A 17,819-nucleotide genomic window follows, 5' to 3' on the forward strand; every position below is an offset into this window, starting at 1 on the left:
AGAGGCAAGGGGGCAAGCCCCCTTTCTCTCCCTCCTTTTCCCCTTTTTCCTCCCGCCGGCGTCATCCTCCCTCCGCCCTGTCGCCGATTTGGCCGCTAGCCGGAGCGCCAGCTCGCGCCTTGACCGCCCAAAGTCGGTTTCCAAACCGACATTGCCGCCCTTTAAAGCCCAGGCGCCCTCCCTCTCTCCTCCTCTCGTTGTCCCATCGCCTCCACTCCATTGTTGCCGCCCCTCTGTTTCGCCGTCGCCGTTCGTCGTTGCGCGTGTCGGAGGAGCCGGCACGAGCGAGGACGCGGAAGGGGACTTCGGGCGCGCCCTCTCCTTCCTCTTCCCCGGCCCGAGGCCGGAGAGATTACTCCCGCGCCGTCGGCCTCTCGTCACAGCGCCCCACCTCATCTCGGTAGTGCCTCCCTCCGTTCTTCCTCCTCGTTCCATCTCCTCCCCTTAGACTCGGGTAGTAGCACGAGTAGCCTCCCCGTAGCTAGCCGGCGCCACCCCGACCGTTGCCGCCGCTCGCCGTGTGCTCGCCGCCGTCGCCGCCCGTGCTCCGTAGCACCCGCTCGTCGCCGGCCTCGCTCGGCGTAGCTCCACCCAATCCAACGCTAGCTACGGATTCCCGTAGCCGCGTAGATGCTCTCACCGCCGGGAATTGGCCCCTCGTGACCTCGTCGCCTTTTCCCTCTTCCCTCCCCGCCAGTTGCCGCCGCCGCAATTCGCCGCCGTCAAGCTCCCTCCGGCGAATCCGAGCTGTTGGCTCGTCTCCCCTCGTCCTGAGCAACCACCCGGTGTGCTCGCTTTCGCCTGTATCGCCGTGGTTCGCTCCGTCGCTCGTCGCTGTCGTCCACCGTCCGTTCCGGCCGGCGTCGTCGTCTACCTCCTGCCAGCCCGCGTGGCGCCACGTAGGCGCCACGTCGGTGCCAGCTCGGCCGAGATCGGGTCGGGCCGACCCCGGTCAGCCCCTCCCGTGCGCACGTTCCACCGCGAGCCGTGAGGCTGCGCGTGGGCCCGCCGCATCCGTTCCACCGCGAACCGCGCGCGTGCACCGCGTCCCTCCCCCGCCCGCGCGTGTGCGCCGCGTGCTCGCTCCGCACGGTGAACCGTGTCACCGACAAGCGGGTCCCACCCGGGACCACGCGTGGTGAGCCCGGTCCACCGGCTCTCTTTCTCCTCCCCTCCCGCACGCGCGCGCCTTGGGCCGGCCGGCCCATTTAGCTCGGCCGAGCCGCCCCTTTTCTCTCGGGCTGCGCCCTAGCCGCCCGAGGGAAGTCTAATTTCCCTCCCTCTTTTCTTTTCTTTTCTTTTCTTTTTCAAAAAGGATTTAATTAAATCCTTTTCCCTTAGACCCAAAAATCCAATAATCTTAGAAATTCAATATCTTCCCAACCGTAAATCCGTTTGACTCCGTTCAACTTCCAAAATTCCTCAAATCTCGAGATCTATCTAATGGCACGCTTATAGGTCATTAGTAGGGCTTTATTTTCGCCGTTTGTTGAGTTGTCCCGTTTTGCGTATAGTTTCGGAGCCCGAAGACCCGCAGTGTGAGGATTTCGAGGATCAAGCTCCAGATCTCGAGCAAGGCAAGCCACCTTTGAACATCTTGAGCCTATATTTGAATTTAATTATGTTGCTTGAAAAATATTACGCATTGATAGGATCGCACTTAATCTGTTTGTCCCGTCTGCAAGGCAGATTGGCGGACCTACCTAGTTTGTTGCATTTGATCCTTCCTTTGTTAATTGTTATACCATGTTCCCTTGTAACCACCCAGTTGCGCCTCGGAAATCGTGCACTCTGTGCGAGTACCGACGGTCGCCTTCAAACTTAAAATCTGAGTAACTTCTTGGGTAAAACTTGGGTTTTACAAAAGACTTGGAAAACCTGACACCTGGGTCGGTGCTTGCGAACTAAATGAATTTCCAAAACCGCGGACCGGGGAACGTACCGGGTGTACGGATTCCCGCTCTTGCACTTAAGGACCGTTTCCTTGGAATTTCATCCGAACATAAGACAAGTACGACCACATGGGTGGAATGGGACACCCCTGGCTGAGTAACTAGCTTATCAGGGGAGCCTTGATGCCGAGAGACATGTGGATTCGCCGGGGTGGTGTCGGGGAGGACCCCTGGGCTTCCTGGCACAGTACGGTCTGGGACCTAACCTGTTGTTGGTCTGGGACCCCTCTCGTCGGCATATGGTAAACCTGTGTCGGCTTACGAAATGCCTTGTCATGAAAGCTTGGAGGTCTCCCGACGTGGCTGATCCCCACGGGCTGGGTGATCCGGGTTAGTAATGTCGTGTGGGTAAAGTGTACCCCCTCTGCAGAGGTTAACAAACCGTTCGAACAGCCGTGCCCACGGTCATGGGCGGATGTGAGGTGATTCCTAGCGTAGTTTTGTTTGACTACTGCTTGTGAAATTGCTGTTGTGGAAAGGGGTTCGTTGTTTGGAAAATCTGCAGCTGACGGGATCATCTAGGCCCGGGTGGCCATTTGAAAGTTGTTGGCCCGGGTGGCCGTTTGAAAGTTGTTGGCCGGATGCCAATCTTGATCAATTCTAAAGACTGATACATTTGCACATACTCCGACCGGACGAGACGCACTGTCTCATCCATATCGTTTGAGAAGCACTCACTTAGTTGCTTTCAGAAAAGAGTTCAAATAAAATCAATTGCAAAAACAACAGCCTTTCCTTGAAGCCTGCATTAAACACTTATTTCCCATGGCTTGCTGAGTACTCCTGTACTCACCCTTGCTCTACATAAATAATCCCCCTCCCCAGTTGCTGAAGAAGATGAAGCGGATCCCGCTGACGAGGAGTTCTTCCAGGAGCAAGCCGGCTACGATGAGTTTTAGGGTTTCGGCCTAGTTCCCAAGTCGCGCCTGTGTTGTTTGGTCCAAGTCCTGGCTTCCGTTTCCCTTTTGCAATGCAGTTGTGAGCTCGGGATCTGTCCGCAGCCCAACATGACTGTACCTCTACTCTATAATAAAGAGACCTCTGTTGCTGTGATATTCTGTCTTCCTGTGATACCAGCACTGTTTCCTGGGACTGGTATCGATTAACAGGTTAATTTGGAGCGTCACGGGCTAGTTCCGGTCGGGACTAGTTCGGGGCGTGACAAGAGATGGTATCAGAGCACAGGCTTGGCCCTAGGGCGAAACCCGACGTTTAGGACGACCCTAAGGATACTAAGTTCAAAACTACTTGCGAAAAGCTAAGGCTTCTTTTAGTTTCCTTATTTTCAATAGTTTGTTTCTAAAATGGTTACTGATCTTTTCTCCCTCTTTCAAAATCGTAGATGGCAGTGAACGCCAGCTTCAGTTCCCACGGTTTTGGTGAGGGTCACCACGTCGCTCAGCTTCGTGACCTCGCCCGCTTCCTTGGCTTCTCGTGTCTCGAGTACACGGGGTACTCCGTGGACCGTGTTCCCCCTCGCTGTGAGCTCTCTGTGTACCTTTACCCTCGTGGAGGTATACACGGAGTTGGCCTTCGCCCACACCACTTCACTGTGGCCAGGCCCACTCTCCAGATCGCGTACCAGGACCTCTCCTGGACTGCGCTTCGTCGCTTGGCCCACGACTACAGCCACCGTCTCGGGGGCTCTGCCTTCTGGCAGCTTCCACGCCTTCCTTCTGGCCACGCAGACGCCAGGTACCCTTGTCCGTACAGCGAGTCTCAGCCAGTGCTGACTCGCATGGTTGAGCTTTCGGAGGCTCAGGCCACTCAGCACGACCTACTCCTTGAGGCTTACCGCTCCCTTGCCCACCGCTACGCCGCTTTGGAGGCCCGTCTGGCCGAGGAGGGTGTCACCTCAGTTGACACTGTCTCCTGGGACTCAGGCCGCCTCTGCCACGCCAGCTACCTGTCCTCCCACAGCTTCCGCGGCTCTGCTCGCACTCCCAGTGGCCCGCACTCCCCCAGCTCGCGTGCGCCGTACTCACCAGTGTACTCCCCCTACCCACACCCAGTTAGCCCCTCCTACACCCCCGGACACACCCCAGTTGCTTCCTCCCGCCGTGGCCCACGCTTTATCCGCACTGCGCGGAAGCGTGTTGTTGGTTCTTCCACCGTGTTCCGTTTCGACTACCCAGCTCCCCCACCGCCAGTGGCCCGTGCTGCTGTCGGCCCTCGACAGGTTCCGCCGGTCCCTTCGCGTCAGCCGATCGACGTTTCCTCGACTGAGGAGCTGACTACAGGAGGCAGCCAGGCAGACGAGGAGTAGAGGAGGCAGTCTTCAGCAGCCGTCCGTGTGTTAGGCCCTTTTGTTCCGCCGCCAACTCTTTCGGAGTCGTGGCGAGGTAGTGCGTGCGTGTGTTTGTAGTGGGTGTTGTTTGGTAGTCTGGTTCTCCTAGGTGGTGTGCGCACAGTCAAGCTCGGCGTAGCTCTGTGACTTGTCCACACCCGTTGTATTAGGTGTTTTTATGATTTGAAAAATCCAGTTTATGCCTAGTGTGTGCTATCTGAGCTGCTATTTACTTTGCTCCTTGCCCTCCTAAGTGCTTATCTGACTCTTACCCCGCCCTCTTCTGGGAGTTTAGATGGCTAGCCGCCCCCGCCGTGCAGCTCGTGCACCAGCCCGCTTCGGTTTTGAGGGAGGTAGAGTTGAGCCCGAAGCAAATCATGAGTCAGCTAATGAGCAGTCTCACCACAGCAACCGTTCGCACTGTACCGCTTCCCGCAACGCAGAAGTTGAGCAACCCCACCGCAGCAACCGCTTGCATCACACAGCTTCCCGTAATGCAGAAGTGGAACAGTCCCACCACTCTCACCGCACTGCCAGTCACAATTCTGGAGAAGAACGCCTCCCTTCCCCACCTCATGTGGAAAACAACATGCAGCACTTAATGGCAGTTCAGACACAAATCTTGCAAGGATTAGCCGCAGCCGTAGCCGGTTTTCAGCATAATGCGCATGGAAATGGCCACCCTCACATGAGCAACAATAGATTCAAGCTGACAGATTTTCTGAGGTCTCGTCCGCCAGAGTTCTCTCAGACCGTCGAGCCCGTCGAGGCTGACGATTGGCTGAAAGATGTTGATAGAAAACTCAACTTAGTGCAGTGTACTCCTGTTGAGAAGACGCTCTAAGCCTCTCACCAGCTAAGAGGACCTACTGCAGATTGGTGGGAGAATTACTGCAATGCACACCCTGAACCCACTAACATTGCTTGGGATGAGTTTGCTACGGCTTTCCGTGCAGCTCATGTGCCTGAAAGCACTATTGACATGAAGAAAGAGGAATTCAACAAACTTAAGCAAGGCAACAGCAGTGTCAATGAGTACCTAAGTATGTTTAACAAGTTGGCTCGGTACACTCCTGAGGAAGTGGACACAGACAAGAAGAAGATCAGGAAATTCTTGAAAGGGATCGCAGTTGGAATGAGACTTCAGTTGCTTGCTCATGACTTCCCCACTTTTCAACATATGATCAACAAGGCACTTCTACTTGAGGATGCCAGAAAAGAGGCTACTGAAGAATACAAGAAACGCAAGTCTAACCATCAGGGAAATTCTTCCCCAGGCGCACCTCGCCCTCGCTACGGTCAACCCATGCAATACCACCAGTCGGTCACTCAGGCTAACCGCCAGCCAGGCTACGCCCCTCGTCCTCAGATGAACCGTCCGGCACCTCAGCCACAGCAGCGTGCCCCTAGTGGCAATACTGCGCCAAACAGTGTTACCTCTTTCAAGTCACCGCCAGGACCGTCATCAGTTCAGTGTTTCTGGTGCAACCAGATGGGTCACTATGCCAGACAGTGCCCTCAGAATCCTACCAACACCAACTCAGGGCATGCTAATGGCAGCACTGCTAGAACTCCTACTCCAGCGGCAGCTCAGTCTCGTCCTAGCTCTTAGGCAAGTGGACAAGGCTCTCGTGCTTCCAACAACTTTGGTCGAGGCTGGGTGAACCACATTCAAGCTGAGACCGCTCAGGATGCTCCAGACGTTGTGATGGGTATGTTCTCTGTCAACTCCGTACCTGCAATAGTTCTGTTTGATTCAGGAGCTTCCCATTCTTTCATATCACAAGCTTTTGTGAAAAGAAATGGTTGGAAAACCCAAAATTTACGTGTACCAATGATAGTACATTCCCCTGGGAAGAATATAAGGGCAACTCAAATATGCCCGGAAGTTAACCTTAGAATTGAGGAAGTTGACTTCGTAGCCAAACCGATAGTCCTAGACTCGCAAAGCTTGGACATCATCCTAGGGATGGATTGGTTGGCTAAGCACAAAGGACAGATAGATTGTGCCGAAAAGTCCATCACCTTGCAAGGACCTGGAGGAAAGCAAGTCCGCTTTACCTCTAACACCCCTACCGCAAGTCGGTCTATCCTAACCTGTTTACAAGTCACCTCCTTGGAGTCGATGCCCATAGTCTGTGAATATCCCGACGTGTTTCCGGAAGAATTAACGAGTATGCCACCAGACCGAGAGATTGAGTTCGCCATAGAACTGGCGCCAGGCACCGCACCAATTGCAAAAAGACCCTACCGATTGGCAGCTAATGAGTTAGCAGAAGTTAAAAGACAAATTGAAGAATTGGAGAGTAAAGGTTATGTGCGACCTAGCTCATCCCCTTGGGGAGCCCCAGTGCTTCTGGTTAAGAAAAAGGATGGCTCTGAGAGAATGGTAATCGACTATAGAGCCCTGAATGAAGTAACTATAAAGAACAAGTACCCGTTGCCACGGATTGACGATTTATTCGATCAACTTAAAGGAGCAAGAGTTTTCTCAAAAATTGACTTGAGGTCAGGTTACCACCAATTGAAAATCAGATCTGAAGATATCCCGAAGACCGCTTTCTCAACGCGTTATGGTCTATATGAGTTCACAGTGATGTCCTTCGGACTCACCAATGCTCCAGCATTCTTCATGAACTTAATGAACAAAATCTTCATGGAATACCTGGACCAGTTTGTCGTGGTGTTCATCGATGACATCCTGATATACTCCAAGAATGAGGAAGAACATGCTGAACACCTGAGGCTGATAATGGAAAAGCTCAGGGATCATCAACTATTCGCTAAATTCTCGAAATGCGAATTCTGGTTGGATCGAGTAGCATTTCTTGGACACGTGATCTCCTCCAACAGTGTCGAAGTAGATCCCAGCAAGGTTGAGGCTGTACTTGCTTGGAACCCGCCCAAGAATGTGTCAGAGATTCGCAGCTTCCTTGGCTTAGCTGGATATTATCGAAGATTCATTGAAGGATTCTCTAAGCTAGCCAGACCTATGACCGAGCTGTTAAAGAAGGAAAAGAAATTTCAATGGTCTGCAGCCTGTGAAGACAGCTTTCAAGAAATGAAGAAAAGGTTGACCACTGCCCCAGTTCTCACCTTGCCAGATATCCGAAAGGATTTCGAGATCTTCTGTGATGCATCAAGACAAGGCTTAGGATGTGTCCTAATGCAAGAACGAAAGGTTGTGGCCTATGCATCCAGGCAGTTCAGGCCTCATGAAGTCAATTATCCCACCCATGATCTCGAGTTGGCAGCCGTGGTTCATGCTCTTAAGATCTGGAGGCACTATTTAATCGGGAACAGATGTGAAGTATACACCGATCACAAAAGTCTTAAGTACATCTTCACTCAGACCGAGTTAAATATGAGGCAGAGAAGATGGCTGGAACTAATCAAGGATTACGATCTTGGAATTCATTACCACCCCGGTAAAGCTAACGTGGTCGCTGATGCGCTAAGTCGCAAGGCCTATTGCAATATAGCTCAAATACGGCCTGACCAAGATCGCCTGTGCAGAGAATTGGAGAAGTTAAGGCTGACCGTGGTACAGTCAGGTGTCCCTGCCAGCTTGACAGTGCAGCCAACCCTAGAATCGCAAATCCGGGAGGCTCAGAAAGATGACGAAGGGATAAAAGAATTAATAAAAAGAATACAAGAGAAGAAAGACACCGATTTCTCCATAGACGACCAAGGCACAGTTTGGTGCGGTCCACGCATCTGTGTACCGGCCAAAAAGGAGTTAAGAGATCTCATCCTAAAAGAAGCTCATGAGTCCGCCTACTCCATTCATCCAGGAAGTACGAAGATGTACCAAGATATCAAGGCATACTTCTGGTGGGCTGGAATGAAGCGAGATGTCACAGAATACGTAGGCTTGTGTGACATTTGCCAAAGAGTCAAGGCAGAGCATCATTGACCAGCTGGTCTGCTGCAACCCGTACCGATTCCCGAGTGGAAATGGGAAGAGATCGGAATGGATTTCATCACCGGTTTGCCAAGAACCCCTAGCGGGTACGACTCCACCTGGGTAATCGTGGACCGACTCACGAAATCAGCTCATTTCGTGCCAGTGAAAACCACCTTTGATGGAAAGAAACTAGCAGAACTCTACATGACCCATGTCGTGTGTAGATTTGGCTGTCCCAAGAAGATTGTGTCAGACCGAAGCACTCAGTTCACCTCAAGGTTCTAGAAGCAGTTGCATGAAGTCCTCGGAACCGATCTAAATTTTAGTACAGCCTACCATCCGCAGACCGATGGTCAGACAGAAAGGGTAAACCAAATCCTAGAGGACATGCTACGTGCGTGTGCCCTGGATTTCGAAGGCACTTGGGATCGTTGTTTGTCGTATGCTGAGTTCTCATACAACAACAGTTATCAGGCCAGCATTCAGATGTTGCCGAATGAGGCAATGTTCGGAAGAAAGTGCCGCACTCCCTTGTGCTGGAATGAGGTGGGCGAAGCGCTGGTATTCGGTCCCGACATACTTAAGGCAGCAAAAGAACAAGTTAAGCTGATCCGAGAACGTTTAAAGACAGCGCAGAACCGTCAGAAGGATTACGCTGACAATCGGAGACGTGACCTTGAGTTCGAAAAAGGAGATCATGTGTACCTGCGGGTATCGCCTCTCCGTGGTATGAGGAGGTTTGGGATGTCCGGCAAGTTAGCACCCCGCTGCATCGGCCCCTACCTCATAACTGCCAGACGTGGCGAAGTGGCTTATCAGCTTGAGTTACCTGAAGGTCTCGCAGATGTGCACAACGTGTTCCACGTATCCCAGTTAAAGAAATGTCTCCGTGTTCCAGAAGAACAAGTTCCCCTGGGTAATATCGTGCTGGAAAAGAATCTGACCTACAAGGAAAGACCGATCAAGGTTCTTGAAGAGGCAGAACGTCAGACTAGAAGGAAGACCGTCAAGTTCTACAAGGTGCAATGGAGCAATCATTCTGAAGATGAGGCAACCTGGGAGCGAGAAGATCTTCTCCGCGCCGAGTTCCCGGAGCTGCTCCCTTAGGTGCTGAATCTCGGGGTCGAGATTCCTGTTAGGGGGGTTGGTCTGTAGCGCCCGTTCCTTCGTGGCGCCTAGCGGGAAAATTATCTCTTAAAAACCCTAATTGCGAAATTTGTTTCTTTGCTTGTTGTCTAGTGTCCGTGCCATCTCAGATCTCAAATCCCCGATCTATCGTCGAGTTCAATCCCGAATCCAAATCCTTCCCAAATCAATTCCTCCGCAAAAGTCTATTTTGCCTCCCAGGGGTCGATGGGCCGAATCTCTCTCGGCCCATCTCCCCCTCCCTCCCCGGCGCCCTCTCTCTCTCTTTCTCTCTCTCCCCCTCCGCTCCGCCCGCGCGCCGCGCGCGCGTGCGCGAGAGCCGCGCCGAGCGCTCCCCCCTCCGCTCTGCCCGCGTGCGTGCGCGTGAGCCGCCCGCGCCGAGCGCCCTCCCTTCCCCTCGCTCTCCTTCTCCCCGCCTCCATCCCTGGCGAGCTCCCCGCCCGCGGAATCGGCCCCGCGCGTCATTGTTCGCGCACGCGTCTGCGTGGTCGTCGCCCGCGTCGCGCCTGCGCCGTCTGCGCCGCCCGGCCCCGCTGCCCTGCCGCGCCTGCAGCCAAAAAGGATTTAATTAAATCCTTTTCCCTTAGACCCAAAAATCCAATAATCTTAGAAATTCAATATCTTCCCAACCGTAAATCCGTTTGACTCCGTTCAACTTCCAAAATTCCTCAAATCTCGAGATCTATCTAATGGCACGCTTAGAGGTCATTAGTAGGGCTTTATTTTCGCCGTTTGTTGAGTTGTCCCGTTTTGCGTATAGTTTCGGAGCCCGAAGACCCGCAGTGTGAGGATTTCGAGGATCAAGCTCCAGATCTCGAGCAAGGCAAGCCACCTTTGAACATCTTGAGCCTATATTTGAATTTAATTATGTTGCTTGAAAAATATTACGCATTGATAGGATCGCACTTAATCTGTTTGTCCCGTCTGCAAGGCAGATTGGCGGACCTACCTAGTTTGTTGCATTTGATCCTTCCTTTGTTAATTGTTATACCATGTTCCCTTGTAACCACCCAGTTGCGTCTCGGAAATCATGCACTCTGTGCGAGTACCGACGGTCGCCTTCAAACTTAAAATCTGAGTAACTTCTTGGGTAAAACTTGGGTTTTACAAAAGACTTGGAAAACCCGATACCTGGGTCGGTGCTTGCGAACTAAATGAATTTCCAAAACCGCGGACCGGGGAACGTACCAGGTGTACGGATTCCCGCTCTTGCACTTAAGGACCGTTTCCTTGGAATTTCATCCGAACATAAGACAAGTACGACCACATGGGTGGAATGGGACACCCCTGGCTGAGTAACTAGCTTATCAGGGGAGCCTTGATGCCGAGAGACATGTGGATTCGCCGGGGTGGTGTCGGGGAGGACCCCTGGGCTTCCTGGCACAGTATGGTCTGGGACCTAACCTGTTGTTGGTCTGGGACCCCTCTCGTCGGCATATGGTAAACCTATGTCGGCTTACGAAATGTCTTGTCATGAAAGCTTGGAGGTCTCCCGACGTGGCTGATCCCCACGGGCTGGGTGATCCGGGTTAGTAATGTCGTGTGGGTAAAGTGTACCCCCTCTGCAGAGGTTAACAAACTGTTCGAACAGCCGTGCCCACGGTCATGGGCGGATGTGAGGTGATTCCTAGCGTAGTTTTGTTTGACTACTGCTTGTGAAATTGCTGTTGTGGAAAGGGGTTCATTGTTTGGAAAATCTGCAGCTGACGGGATCAGCTAGGCCCGGGTGGCCATTTGAAAGTTGTTGGCCCGGGTGGCCGTTTGAAAGTTGTTGGCCGGGTGCCAATCTTGATCAATTCTAAAGACTGATACATTTGCACATACTCCGACCGGACGAGACGCACTGTCTCATCCATGTCGTTTGAGAAGCACTCACTTAGTTGCTTTCAGAAAAGAGTTCAAATAAAATCAATTGCAAAAACAACAGCCTTTCCTTGAAGCCTGCATTAAACACTTATTTCCCATGGCTTGCTGAGTACTCCTGTACTCACCCTTGCTCTACATAAATAATCCCCCCCCAGTTGCTGAAGAAGATGAAGCGGATCCCGCTGACGAGGAGTTCTTCCAGGAGCAAGCCGGCTACGATGAGTTTTAGGGTTTCGGCCTAGTTCCCAAGTCGCGCCTGTGTTGTTTGGTCCAAGTCCTGGCTTTCGTTTCCCTTTTGCAATGCAGTTGTGAGCTCGGGATCTGTCCGCAGCCCAACATGACTGTACCTCTACTCTATAATAAAGAGACCTCTGTTGCTGTGATATTCTGTCTTCCTGTGATACCAGCACTGTTTCCTGGGACTGGTATCGATTAACAGGTTAATTTGGAACGTCACGGGCTAGTTCCGGTCGGGACTAGTTCGGGGCGTGACAGGATTCATCCAATTGCAAGCCAGAAATACCGTTTCAATTGGGTCATCAGGCAAAGTTTGCTCAAAGCAAGCTTTATTTCTTGTTTTCCAAATAGCCCAAATGACAGCAGCCACACCAACCATCAACAGTCCTTTCATGTTTTTGTTAAATCTAGAAAGCCAACTGCCAAACAAATGACTTTTGTTGATAACTGGCTTCAAGTTTAAAGCACACCCAATAATATTCCACATGAATTTTGCAAGAGGGCAATCAAAAAATAAGTGTTGAATTGACTCCTCTCTACAACAGAACTGACATGTTTTATCTTTTTTCTTTCAACCCCTTTTGTAAAGATTATCTTTAGTAAGGATTGTATTCTTAATGAAAAGCCAAATAAAAACTTTGATCTTTAGTGGGACACTGAATTTCCAAATATACTTGTAGGGGAAATACAGGGATTTGACACTATGTTCCATTTTTTGCTCATATGGGGCCATATGTAAGTTGTCTTCTCATCTTCTCCCTCACCTCTCTCTTCTCTCTCTTTCTACATTCCATCTTTCTCCCCTCGTACCTCCAGCACCAGTTTCGTTTGATCGACTCCTCTTTGGCACACTGTAAGGTCGGAGAAGCAGCGACACTTCCACCAGCTCTTCTTCTTGGCGACTTGGCATAGGAGACGGCATTGACGAACTGCATGTGGCGCCACTACTTTTTGCACACAGCCACCGCGTGGATGAGGCTTAGGGAAGAGTCCAGCCAGAGAAGATCTAAGCAAGGAGCACGTTAGGGATGCCACCGTCGCGCACACACAATTCCCAAGCTCCTTTAACTGCCACTATCGCCCTACTGGCTGCCACCCTGCCGCGTCAAGAAGAAGGCAAAGGGAGAGATAGTAGGGGTGGAGGGAAGAAGAGAAAGATGATGATATGTGGGGCCCATTTTATTTCTTAATTTTTTTAATGATGGGGCTGCTACATGGACGCCATGTCAACTAATACCACCTCCAAAACAATTAAGGGAGTCGTTTTGCACGATTTTAGTGGTTAGAGGAGTCATTATACCCTTTTTATTGTCGAGGATATGAATAAGGTTCGACCACTGGTTAATGGAGTTAAAGTGGACTTTCTCTTCTGCATTATGCATCTATACTTATGCATGTGGTCTAATTAATTATGATTTTTTACAAAAGAATATAAGATTCAAAGAAACAAAAATAATATTTCTTTTTAGAAAAAGAGCAGATTCCCTAGGTGGGTACGATCTACCACAAAGAATCTAACCAGTTGAGCTAAGTTTTCTTCAAAAACATAACTAATTTTACTTTTGTTGTTTGTAGGAACTATTTATTGTCAAATTTTATCATTTTTGTTTATCCCAATGTAAATCAATTTTAGATTTGCAAGTTTGTGTATAGACATTGCATCATATTCCATATTACCATTTTTTTTGTGTAAAAATAACAAACAGGCAAGCTAAAATTGATTTTATTTTTGTTTGAATAGTGCAAGTAAACGGGTGCATTCACACCAGGTGTAAATAAGCACGGTCCATCAGATCTGGTGATGTACAGTACCATGGTTAACTGGGTTTCCCCTTGTATGGAAGACAACATAATGATTTCTAGGCGATACAACGAAGATTGTTCCTTGCGCTAAAGGAATGGCGTCCGATTTGTTCAGATAAGCTGATGTCGACATTGTCGAGAAGAGCAATTTTTGAAGAGGTGATGGTAGGATCTCCCTGGAATGGATGGCATCAAAGTGAGCCAAAATGAAAGATCACATATTTCCACAACTCTCTCCATCCTACCCATTTTTTCTTCTTTATTTTGAGTAGCTTGTTTCTAAGAATTCTTTTGCGTTCATCAGTGACTGAGCCATAAAAACTTTCGAGCCAAACAAACTTTAATATAACTAGTATTTACTATAAAAATTTCATCATTAATTTACTCATCAATATTAAAATCTTAATGTAGTTTTCGCTGGTGAGGCCGGGTGGCTACCCAGGTTAGCCGGGCGGTGGCTCCGTCATTGGCGTTCATGGAGCTGAAGTGATGGTGCTTCCATGTTAGTCTTTGGAAAAATCCGGGAGCTGATCTGTTTGAGCGCAATGGCCGCGTGGTGTTCTTTTTCGTTGATATAACAACATTGGTGGCAATTTACTTGGATGAAAATTTGGAAACCGGCCGGTCCAGGGGCTGTTTTCCTCTAGATCTCTGAAGGAATTATCTACTTTCTCAAGTTGGACCTGATTCATCTAGAGTCATGGGCTGTTCCCATGATCCCATCTGCTCCAGCCTACGACTCTCGAGATCTCTTATGACTTAAGTTTGGACACAGATAAGTCGCCGACAACCTATGAGCAGCAGATGAGACGATCAATACCGCCGGTGAATGTCATGCATATGCCGTCAACAACCCAGGCGCGCGGCCGGTCCAGGTGTTTCAGTCTTTCAGGCCACGCGGATCACAACTTTCATCGGTCAGAAAAAGAATTGAACAAGCAAAAATAATAATATATAGACAAAACTTTGGTACTTGTATTATTCGTGATTTAAAAGCCCAGGTTAAAAAGTCAAGTTTTTAATATTTGAGTTTTACCTACGGCTGATAAGTCAGCAAGAAAACAATGGAAGTCTTAAAGTACCTAAGGCATTGTTCAAAACGGCTGGGGTTGGTGAGCTCGTTCTGGCGCACGAAATGAGACATGTCATTTGTGTATAACTAATTAAGCATTAGTTGTCATAAATTTTTAAAAATATTTATTGACTTTTTTAAAGAATATTTTTAAAGTAACTTATGGCTGTGTGTCTTATGACAGAAGCCGGAGATGTAATCCATTTCCATTATCTAAAAAATTTGTATAAAGAGCCTCATCTTTTCGCTTATGCTATAAGCTAAAATTTAAAAGAGTAAATTGCACCTATGGTGTATCAACTTGGCAGGTGGATGCAATTTGGTGTAATAACTTGAGAAATGAGCGTTCTAGTATAACAACTTGGCATGTACGTACAATTTAGTACAAGAATTTTATAAGTGATCGCATAAATGTAACAACTTGTAAGATATGTACGATTTTGATACAATAAATTAAGAAGTCTTAATTATTTGGAGTACTTTTTTATACGTATTTAATTTTGAAGTACTTATTTTGAAAATATACTAGCGTGGATTTGTATATAAAGAAAACAAAAATTCTTGAAGGAAATTGGATGTGCAGTATAATTTTTAAAGATTAAATTAAATATTATAAGATAATATCCATAGGATTGCTATGTAATGGCATATTGACATCGTGAGAAAAACTCACCTAGCATATGCTTAGCTATTCTTGTACTAAAACGCACGCACTTATCAAGTTGTTGTACTTGAACGTTTAATTCTCGAGTTCTTGCACTATATCGCACCCACCCGCCAAGTTGTTGTACTGTGGGTGTAATTTACTCAATTTAAAATTTTAATTTTAGAGATGATTTTATGATTTATTTATTGTGGTTTATTTTTACAGCATTTGTCACATATATATAAAAATTACTCATAAGTTATTTTTTAATAAACCTTACATGTAAGCTATCGCACGAAAAGTTTTACACTAAACACCCTTTAACCAATGGCGGATTTAGGCATTTTCTGCTTTTTGAAAAAACATCCTATAAATCTCATTTTTTATATATAAATCTAAAATAATTTACAGAAATGACCTCACTTAAATACAAACCAGCCTTAAATTCATGCTCCGCGACTGCCTTTAACATAGCCTAAAAAACCAATATGAGCCGGCGATGGTCAGATCAGATGTTTCCCGGATATGGTCAGATATTTTCCATTTTCTTTTTTTTTTGTTTGGTCTCCTCGACCATATGTCCATCTCGGCGTCTCCCAGAGACCCTTGACCTGATCTCAGTCCCGATGTGTTGGCTCTGCTCCGCTCTGCAGCCAACTACAGGACATTAGCACCAGTCCAATGTTCTGCAAACAAACAAGAACAAAGGCAAGTCGTCATGGTGGTCTACAACGACGAGTCTGACCGTTTTACCAGTGTCTTCCATTTTCCTCTTGGTGATGCAATCACCCAACCGGTTTCAACGAACTCCTTTTTAACCTTTCAAACCGTGACGACTTCGGATTGCGTAAAAAGTACAGGCGAGTAATTTGAACGCCGTGCAAGTAACCGAGTATGTTTAGGCAGGTCGTTAAAAAGCTAGGTGTTTTTTTTCATCTCCTCACCAACCGCAAGAAATTTGCAGGAGAACTACTCACGCGTCACGGCTTCATCAGGAAACGTAATTCGCAACCGTTTATTCAGAAAAAAACAGTTCACACATGCTGTTCTCGGAAGCACACCATCCATTATCTGCTACCCCAAGGTTAACGAAAAAGTTGAGGACGGTGTGTCACTTTGCTGATCACTTAATTTTTAAAGACAGGAAAGGTAACTGTTGATATGAATAGTGACCTGGATCACATTGGATTCCACCTTGTATTTTTTCCCACGAAACTGAAACTTAAAGGTCTATGGCATATGCTGATTCAAAGGTCTGATGATTCATTTTCGGGGACAGCTACTGGAGATTGTCCTATATGTACATTATTGTGCTTGGTTCTGTGGAGTGCCTAAGACTGCAACAGTGCGTGTGACCGAGTTAACCTGTATCCTACTAAATTGATGTGGCCATTCGTGAAAAAAATGCATTAGCTTCCAAATTGACGCGGACATGGGGCGCAGTTGCAACAAGGGACAATCAACCTGACAAAGAATCAAAGATGGTGTTATTGCGTGAAATTAATTAATGGAGTGGAGTACTCCCTCGGTCCCTCGTTGTTCATGCTTGTCAAATGTTAAAGGTTTTATATTTTACAAAAAACATCTTATAGAAAAGTTCTCATTTTTCAAGTTTTTAGCTAATGTTTAATTAATTAATTATGCGCTAATGAGTTACCTCATTTTTCGCGCGGGAGAAATGAGTTACGAACCTGTTGGTTCGAACGTGCGTGGTGCGAGGCTGCGTCGATGATGGATAGCTCGGCGAGCGCGATGTCATTGGGGATTTTTGTCCCTTAAGATGGAAGTATACCCCATATGAACAACAGCGAGAAGCGTGTGCGGATTGTCGGTAAAGTCAAGCGAAACGAGAGATCGCAACAATAACGAGGCCTTGGATCGAGAAGGAATAGAGTCGATCAGTCGAGGCCAGAGAACAGAAAACAATGCTAAAGGATGGATTTATATGTAGCAGGCCTAGTACCCCATAATTATTAGGCCAGAGAGTTGAAGAGGAATTGGCCTCATCAGCCCGCCTGTGTGGTTTATGGGTAGGAGCTGGAGACCCGCAACCATTTGGTATCGGGTTGTGACTTCTCCTATGCGGTATGGAACATAGTTTGCCTCGAAACTGGCGTAATATTCGATCTAAGAGTAAGTTTAATAGTATAGCCAGCTACTAGCTCCAATTCATTTATAGCCAATCTAATAGCTCATCCATACAATAGTTACATACTACACTATTAATACATGGTCCCACCTGTCATACACACACTACGTCTTGGAGTCCGTACTACAGCTGGCTATAAATCTGTAGCCCGCTGCTCTTCTCTCTCTCCTTATTTATCTCCTTAAAATATGTTTGCAGCTGGCTTATAGCCTGCTATTGTATCTGCTCTAAGCGGCGTCTCGGACTTCTAGCTTTGTTGGAGCTCATCCCGCAATAAGAGCAGGTACAATAGTCTTACCTTAGCAGGCTATAAGAGTTAAGAAATATATTTGTGTTGAGTTGGAAGAGAGAGAATGCAAGGAAAGAGAAAAGCGGGCGCTTGATTTATCGCCGGCTGCAGCGCAAACCCCAACGCAAGTTAAGGTGTCCAAGACTGGCTCGTGGGGACCCTGAGTTGTGTTGACCAATGGGACGACGACGAGCTGAACGATGGTGTAGCTCGTTACTTGTGCAGAGATAGCACTAGCAGCCAGCTATTGCACTTATCAGTTTTATTATGCCGTTTTGCTTATGTGGAGTATTTTTGGAGTAAGCAGTCGACGACACTATTAAACTTACTCTAATATGTGCAAGGCCGATTGCCGTTCTTTCGATGCCAATATCATCTCGCTAGTTTGGATGTTGTGTAAGGAGTGGAACACCAGAATTTTCCCAAGGCAAGACGGCAACTTTTGCACAAGTGACAGGGGACATT

This window comes from Oryza sativa, chromosome 8 (genome assembly GCF_034140825.1).
Source record: "Oryza sativa Japonica Group chromosome 8, ASM3414082v1".
Lineage (NCBI taxonomy): Eukaryota > Viridiplantae > Streptophyta > Magnoliopsida > Poales > Poaceae > Oryza > Oryza sativa.